A 6,000-nucleotide genomic window follows, 5' to 3' on the forward strand; every position below is an offset into this window, starting at 1 on the left:
TACACAACTGTCCGACCATGACAAAGAAGAACTTACTGTGTCTGAATTTGCCCAATAATGGATGATCACTGCAGCTAGAAGATGCGTCATAAGAGTAAACAAATATTCCGTCAAATGAAGTTGCGATTGATATTTTAAAGTGAACAAAAGTAATTTGTTTTGCTTTATGCAAACTATAGGTTTTTTTACACTGTTGTGTAAAATCTTTTAGTATTTTTTTCATTGATGTTAATCATTTCTACACTAAAACCAAAGAGTGACAATAGAGTTGCTAAACTGATGCCAATGCAAAGTGCACAAAGTGTTCTTCTGCTGACCACTAGGGGCAAGCTCCAAAACTGAGTCTGTCTCCACTGACCCCGTTGTTAAAGGTATTGTGACATCATTTTTAACATGCTTTTAACACTATTAAAAGTCTTGGCCAACATCCCTCAAATGTGTCTAAAAGAGTGTAACAAGAAAAACTTCACTCTAGTACTCTTTTCCTGGCTTTTTATTACAGTGTTTTTTTGCGCCGTGAAAAATGCTTCCTTTCCCCCCTTTCCTGTCAATCATTGCTCCGCTCCTCCTCCAAACCTCCTCCTCCTCCAGCCATACGCTCACAGCGGCGTCGGAGAGCGAGAGGCGAAGCATGCACGGAAAAGCAGGAGGGCGAACCACAGCAAACAATCATAAAAATAAAGGCATGCAAGCAGCACTGTCCCCTTATCTTCCCCTTATCTTAAGTCCAGTCAGTGGCCGCGGGTCTTCTTAGCAGTTTTCCTCCGGTGATTAGAACAAAAGAGGCTCTAAACAGCTCCTTGTTAAGCTTCATTTATGGTTCCGCGTTAAATCGACGCAGAGCCTACGCCGTAGGGTTCAGCGTATGGTGCGCGTCGCCGCGTAACCTTACGCCGTAGGCTCTGCGTCGGTGTAACGCGGAACCATAAATCAGCCTTTATGGTGCGCTGAGAGGAGAGGAGGCAGGGAGCTGGGTGGAGGGGGCGGTGATTTAGCGGATCGTTACGTAACGATCCGCCACCAAACCACATGCGCCGTTTTTGCATAGTTATGCGGAAAATCCCAGAAAGCACACAATACACTGAATGTTAAAAGTTTGTTGTTTTTTGGGTGTAATTGATGTCAAGACACCCAACAAAACACAAAAAATCAAGAAAAATGTGTTTTTCATGTCACAATCCCTTTAAAAAAACATGCATACAACCTGGTGCAAAAAATGGTTTTGATCTCCATTACTACACTTCACATCTATGAACATTGTACGTGGATGATGATTTTTTTTACCTCGTCAGTTCAAATTATAATGAACCACAAATTGTTGCACAGTTTTTCATCTCTTTGATAGCTCTGTTGCTGTTTATGCTGCCAGTTGTCATCACTTTAGCTATTAATACTTAACTTGACTTCTGATCTATGAACAAAGATCGAACAGAATAATCATTTTTGATATAACCATAATCTGGCTTGTTGTTCTTTTAATTATTCTAACAGAATGGCTTAATTAGAGAGGGTTCCTGGTGAAGCAGCTGGCAGCAGCTACCTCCAGGCTGCTAACTGGGGCCAGTAAGCTAGAGCAGTGTTTTTCAACCCTGTCCCTCAGGTCCCAGTCGCCTACGTGCTTTAGATGGTGGTCACCTCCAAAACACTCCTGATTCAGATTCAACTCTCCGCCAACACCGGTGCTCTGCCTAGCCGACCAATCTCCACAAGGATGGCCAGCTGAGCTCTCCCAGGACCTGCAGAGCCTGGTCAACTTCACCATCTCCCACACAGATTCACAAATTCCTGAGTTTGTTAGAGAGAAACCTTAATAAGGAAAACCTTAATTAAGGTTGACATTTAGGAATGTTTAAATTAGAGCATTTAGTGATAATTTAAGTTAATTACATGGTTTATCTCTTCCACTTTATTTTTCCATTACACTAGGATGGAGTAAATATGGAACTTTATATTATTAAACATGTTAAAGTGGATATCTTCTTTTAAAACTGATATCTTTTATACATGTAGAGAGAAGGTTTGGAGTAGCCTAGTCACGTGGATGGCAGGATTTGCTGCTAGAAATAGCTATAGACTAAACTGACATAACGTTTTAACAGTGTTGAAATTACGACTAGTGATCAAAATGACTAGAATGTTAAAACAAAAAGTAAATAAAAAAAAGTTTTTAATTATGTTGAACTGTTCTCAATACAGGTCTATTGTTGTAGTGGAAATTAGCCCAATTGAAGTAAAAATAAATGATCTTGGTTTAGTTTAACTGTATTAACTTGCTGCATTTGTGTGAGTGAATACAGACCTTTATACCATTAAACACGACATAAAAAGTTTTAAAATTGAAATTAAAATATTTTAAAACAATGTTTATACTAGCATATATGCAAAAAAAAATAATTATTTGACAGTGTTTGATAGTTTGTCAAAGAAACCTGAGAAGTGAAAAGTAGTGTATGAACATGTACAGTAGGACGGCCGCTATAAAGATTATACAAGTAATATGGAGCAAAGACCAGCGAAGACCTGATAAAAGTGGTGAACTAGAGAATCACAGAGCTTACATTTTCCGGCATCAAGGGAAATCTGGCTGTCGTCCCTCAGAGTCACTCAGATGCGTTTATTCTCCAACTGCTGCTGCTCTTTCACCACCGTGAAGCGCTCTGCCGCCTCTACAGCGTCTCTGGACCGTCACAGTTGCACTGGAGGGCGTTGCCTCCGAGCCTGCAGCTGTATACTATTGGGCAGGTTGGGGGATGTGTGTTTAGGGAGGAATGGGAGACACTGAACTACCTACCTTATTTTAATAGATTCAATATGAGATCAAATTTCCTTCAGAACATCAGTTATATATGGCTTTTGTAACATTCCAACCACTGACGTAATTATATGCACTTGAATGCAAATGAGGAATTTACAGTTTAAAGTTTAAGTTAAATTTGCATAATTTTCATCCAATATTTGTTGAATAATATCTAACCATAATGTAGATGAAGACATGCATCCATGTACAGTAGCAATAGAGTAAATCTTATCCTTTTTGTCCTTGGGAGGCCATGTTTCTCGGTGTGCACCCTGTAGGAGCACTGATAAAATTTTAAATTAAAAAAAAATAAAAAAATAAAAAAGTAACACACAACCAGACACACTCACACCAACGGGCAATTTAGAATCATTAATGAACCTACTATGCATGTTTTTGGAATGTGGGAGGAAACCGGAGTACCCGGAGGGAACCCACGCAAGCACGGGGAGAACATGCAAACTCCACACCTGCCGGACCTGGGAGTCGAACCGGGGATCTTCTTGCTGCTTGCTATATATATGTATATGTGTATACAGGAAGGAAGGAATCCAGATTGCATCACGTCGAAGTGTCTCCTTAAGGAACAGTTGAATGAATAAAAGCTGGTCGGATATGCGTTGTCTGGGCATTATGTGCGCTCCGTGCGCTGAAAGACGTCTGCACTTTGTTGCTATGGGCTATGGAAGCTTTGATGTTTTCAAGGAGGAACGTTGATGCTGCCTTGTTGAGATAATCAATAATATGTTCACTCATTGAAAAGGGTTGGATGCATAAAGTTGAAATACTGCAAAAAGAACACAAACGTGTAGTTGATCAAATATAAGGTTTGATACCACAAATGAAAGAGCTCATGAAACAAGAGAAAATGTGTCGGAAGTGAAACAATGTATGGAGAACTTCAACTTTCTTATGGCCTCAGATAAGAGATTAGTATCCATCAGAGGTGGGTAGTAACGAGTTACATTTACTTGAGTAAGTTTTGGTAAATGTTGTACTTTTAGGAGTAGTTTTGAATCACTATACTTTTGACTTTTACTTGAGTAGATTTGTGAAGAAGCAACTGTTCCTCTTACTCCGCTACATTAGGCTACGTTGAGCTGTTACTTTTATCCCTTTTATCCGCGTACGCGTCAATCTCATGACATCACTAGGGGATTGTTTGGGAAAAATGTTTGTTTTTGCATGTTTTGTCACATTTACACAGACTCAAACACACACAGAGTTTCTATGAGTTCATGGGCTTGTTCTAGTTCTGCCTGGTTAAAAAAGAAAAGTACAAAGGATTTTTTTGTGCTACTTGTGCTTAATTTATTTCTTATTCTGTTATTTTATTTATTTATATAAGTACTTGAATTTACTTTAAGATTATTTTAATTCAAGCCATTTTTTTATTAATTTTAATTTATTTTATTATTTTATTGATTTAATTTGCCTGAAGATGATTATTTTGTACTTTTGTCTGTTTGAATGGTTGTGTTAAAAAAATTAATCAGGCGTTACTCAACAGTTACTCAGTACTTGAGTAGTTTTTTCACCAAGTACTTTTTTACTTTTACTCAAGTAATTATTTGGATGACTACTTTTTACTTCTACTTGAGTCATATTATTCTGAAGTAACAGTACTTTTACTTGAATACAATCTTTGGCTACTCTACTCACCTCTGGTGTCCATACTGGTTCTACTGGACCTCAGATAAGGGATTAGTGTCCATACTGGATCTACTGGACCTCAGATAAGGGATTAGTGTCCATACTGGTTCTACTGGACCTCAGATAAGGGATTAGTGTCCATACTGGTTCTACTGGACGTCAGTGCTGCTTTTGACACTGTAGATTAGCATTTTGCTGCACAGGTTAGAGCATGTTGTTGGGATTAAAGGGACAGCTCTACGTTGGTTTAAATCGTATCTATCTGACAGGTTCTAGTTTGTTCATGTACATGAAGTTTCTTCAGAACAGTCAAGGGTCTGTTATGGTGGGGGTTCAGTGATAGGGCCAATCTTGTTCAGTTTATACATGCAGCCATTGGGAAGTATAATCCAGAATCACGGCATACACTTTCCTTGCTATGCTGGTACGCAGCTCTATTTGTCTATGAAGCCAGATGAAACAGAACCGTTAGCTAAACTTCAGGCATGTCTTAGAGCAGCAGTTTTCAAACTGTGGGGTGCAGGGGGGGGCGCGGGAAGACAGAGCGGAGCTGTAAACTAGAGGGTTGCATTGGGATTAGGTCCCGCTGGGTCCCGCGGGACCCAACGCAAATCTCGCGGGAGCGGGCGGTTTGAACTCTCCTGCGGGTGGGAGCGGGCAGCCAAAAAAAAACAATGCGGGATCGGGATGTAGTCTAGCGACAAAGTGGAAATCAATGACGTGAAAAATAAACCTCAAAGAAGGTCTTTACAAAGACAAAGCAAGGGAAGTCAGATATTTGGAGAAACTGCGAATAGTGTCTGTGGCGCATTTTGGAAGAGAGACGCACGGGATTGGGACTGCAATCGGTCAGCAACATTCTCTTCCTCCACAGCAATGTAATGGCCACATGATTAATTTGTTAAATTAATTTGTTTCATTGGTTAACTTTGTTTATTTTATGTTATTTATTAGTGTTTGAGCCACTCACAGCCTCGTTGTTATAACCTCAATCACATAATTGATGAGCGAAAAGCGAAAAAACGTGTGATTATGACAATGATGGATTTGCATCTAACTTTTGGTCAGGTGCCTATGAACCGTCAATTATCCATCAAGCTCCACAATGATCATGTTAACATTAAATCAGATAGATTTGTGTAGGACATTTCTCTTGCGGGACGGGAGAGGACACAAAATGATTGCATCTCTATTATTGTGCGGGCATGAACTCTCAGAGTTTTGCGGGTGCGGGCGGGACTGCGGTCAAGCCAGCCGTGTAACACACGTTGCGTGTGCGGGCGGCACGCCCACCGAGAGGGGGACAAACGGGTTTGTTGTTCCGGGCCCAGGGTAGGGGGAGAACTGAAAAAAAAATAAAAATGTTTTTTTCTTTTTTTTTTTTTTCAATTCTCATTAAATTATGGAATCATTTTTCAAAATGTTTCAAAATATGCCTATTTGTGGAAAGAATATGTAGTATTTGAGTTACATAAAAGCTTGTTCATTTTTTTCTTCCTAATTGTCCTTGTGGTCAAGAACCCCCAACACAAAAATGGTTTGGCCGCTGA

At 39.8% G+C, this 6,000-nt stretch overlaps 1 protein-coding gene across 3 annotated transcripts in view; it reads right to left on the reverse strand.

The window, feature by feature from the left end:
* Positions 1 to 2,684, reverse strand: part of LOC133442199 (ATP-binding cassette sub-family G member 4-like) — a 48,128-nt gene extending 45,444 nt beyond the window's left edge. For 2 of the 3 annotated variants that reach the window (XM_061720147.1, XM_061720146.1), the window contains exon 1: positions 2,559 to 2,684. The gene's annotated coding sequence lies outside the window, so the exon portion shown is untranslated. The remainder of the gene's footprint in view (positions 1 to 2,558) is intronic. The other variant, XM_061720148.1, reaches the window with a different exon arrangement.
* Positions 2,685 to 6,000: the final 3,316 nt, after the last annotated feature.

Source organism: Cololabis saira, chromosome 4 (genome assembly GCF_033807715.1).
Source record: "Cololabis saira isolate AMF1-May2022 chromosome 4, fColSai1.1, whole genome shotgun sequence".
Taxonomy (NCBI): Eukaryota; Metazoa; Chordata; class Actinopteri; order Beloniformes; family Belonidae; genus Cololabis; species Cololabis saira.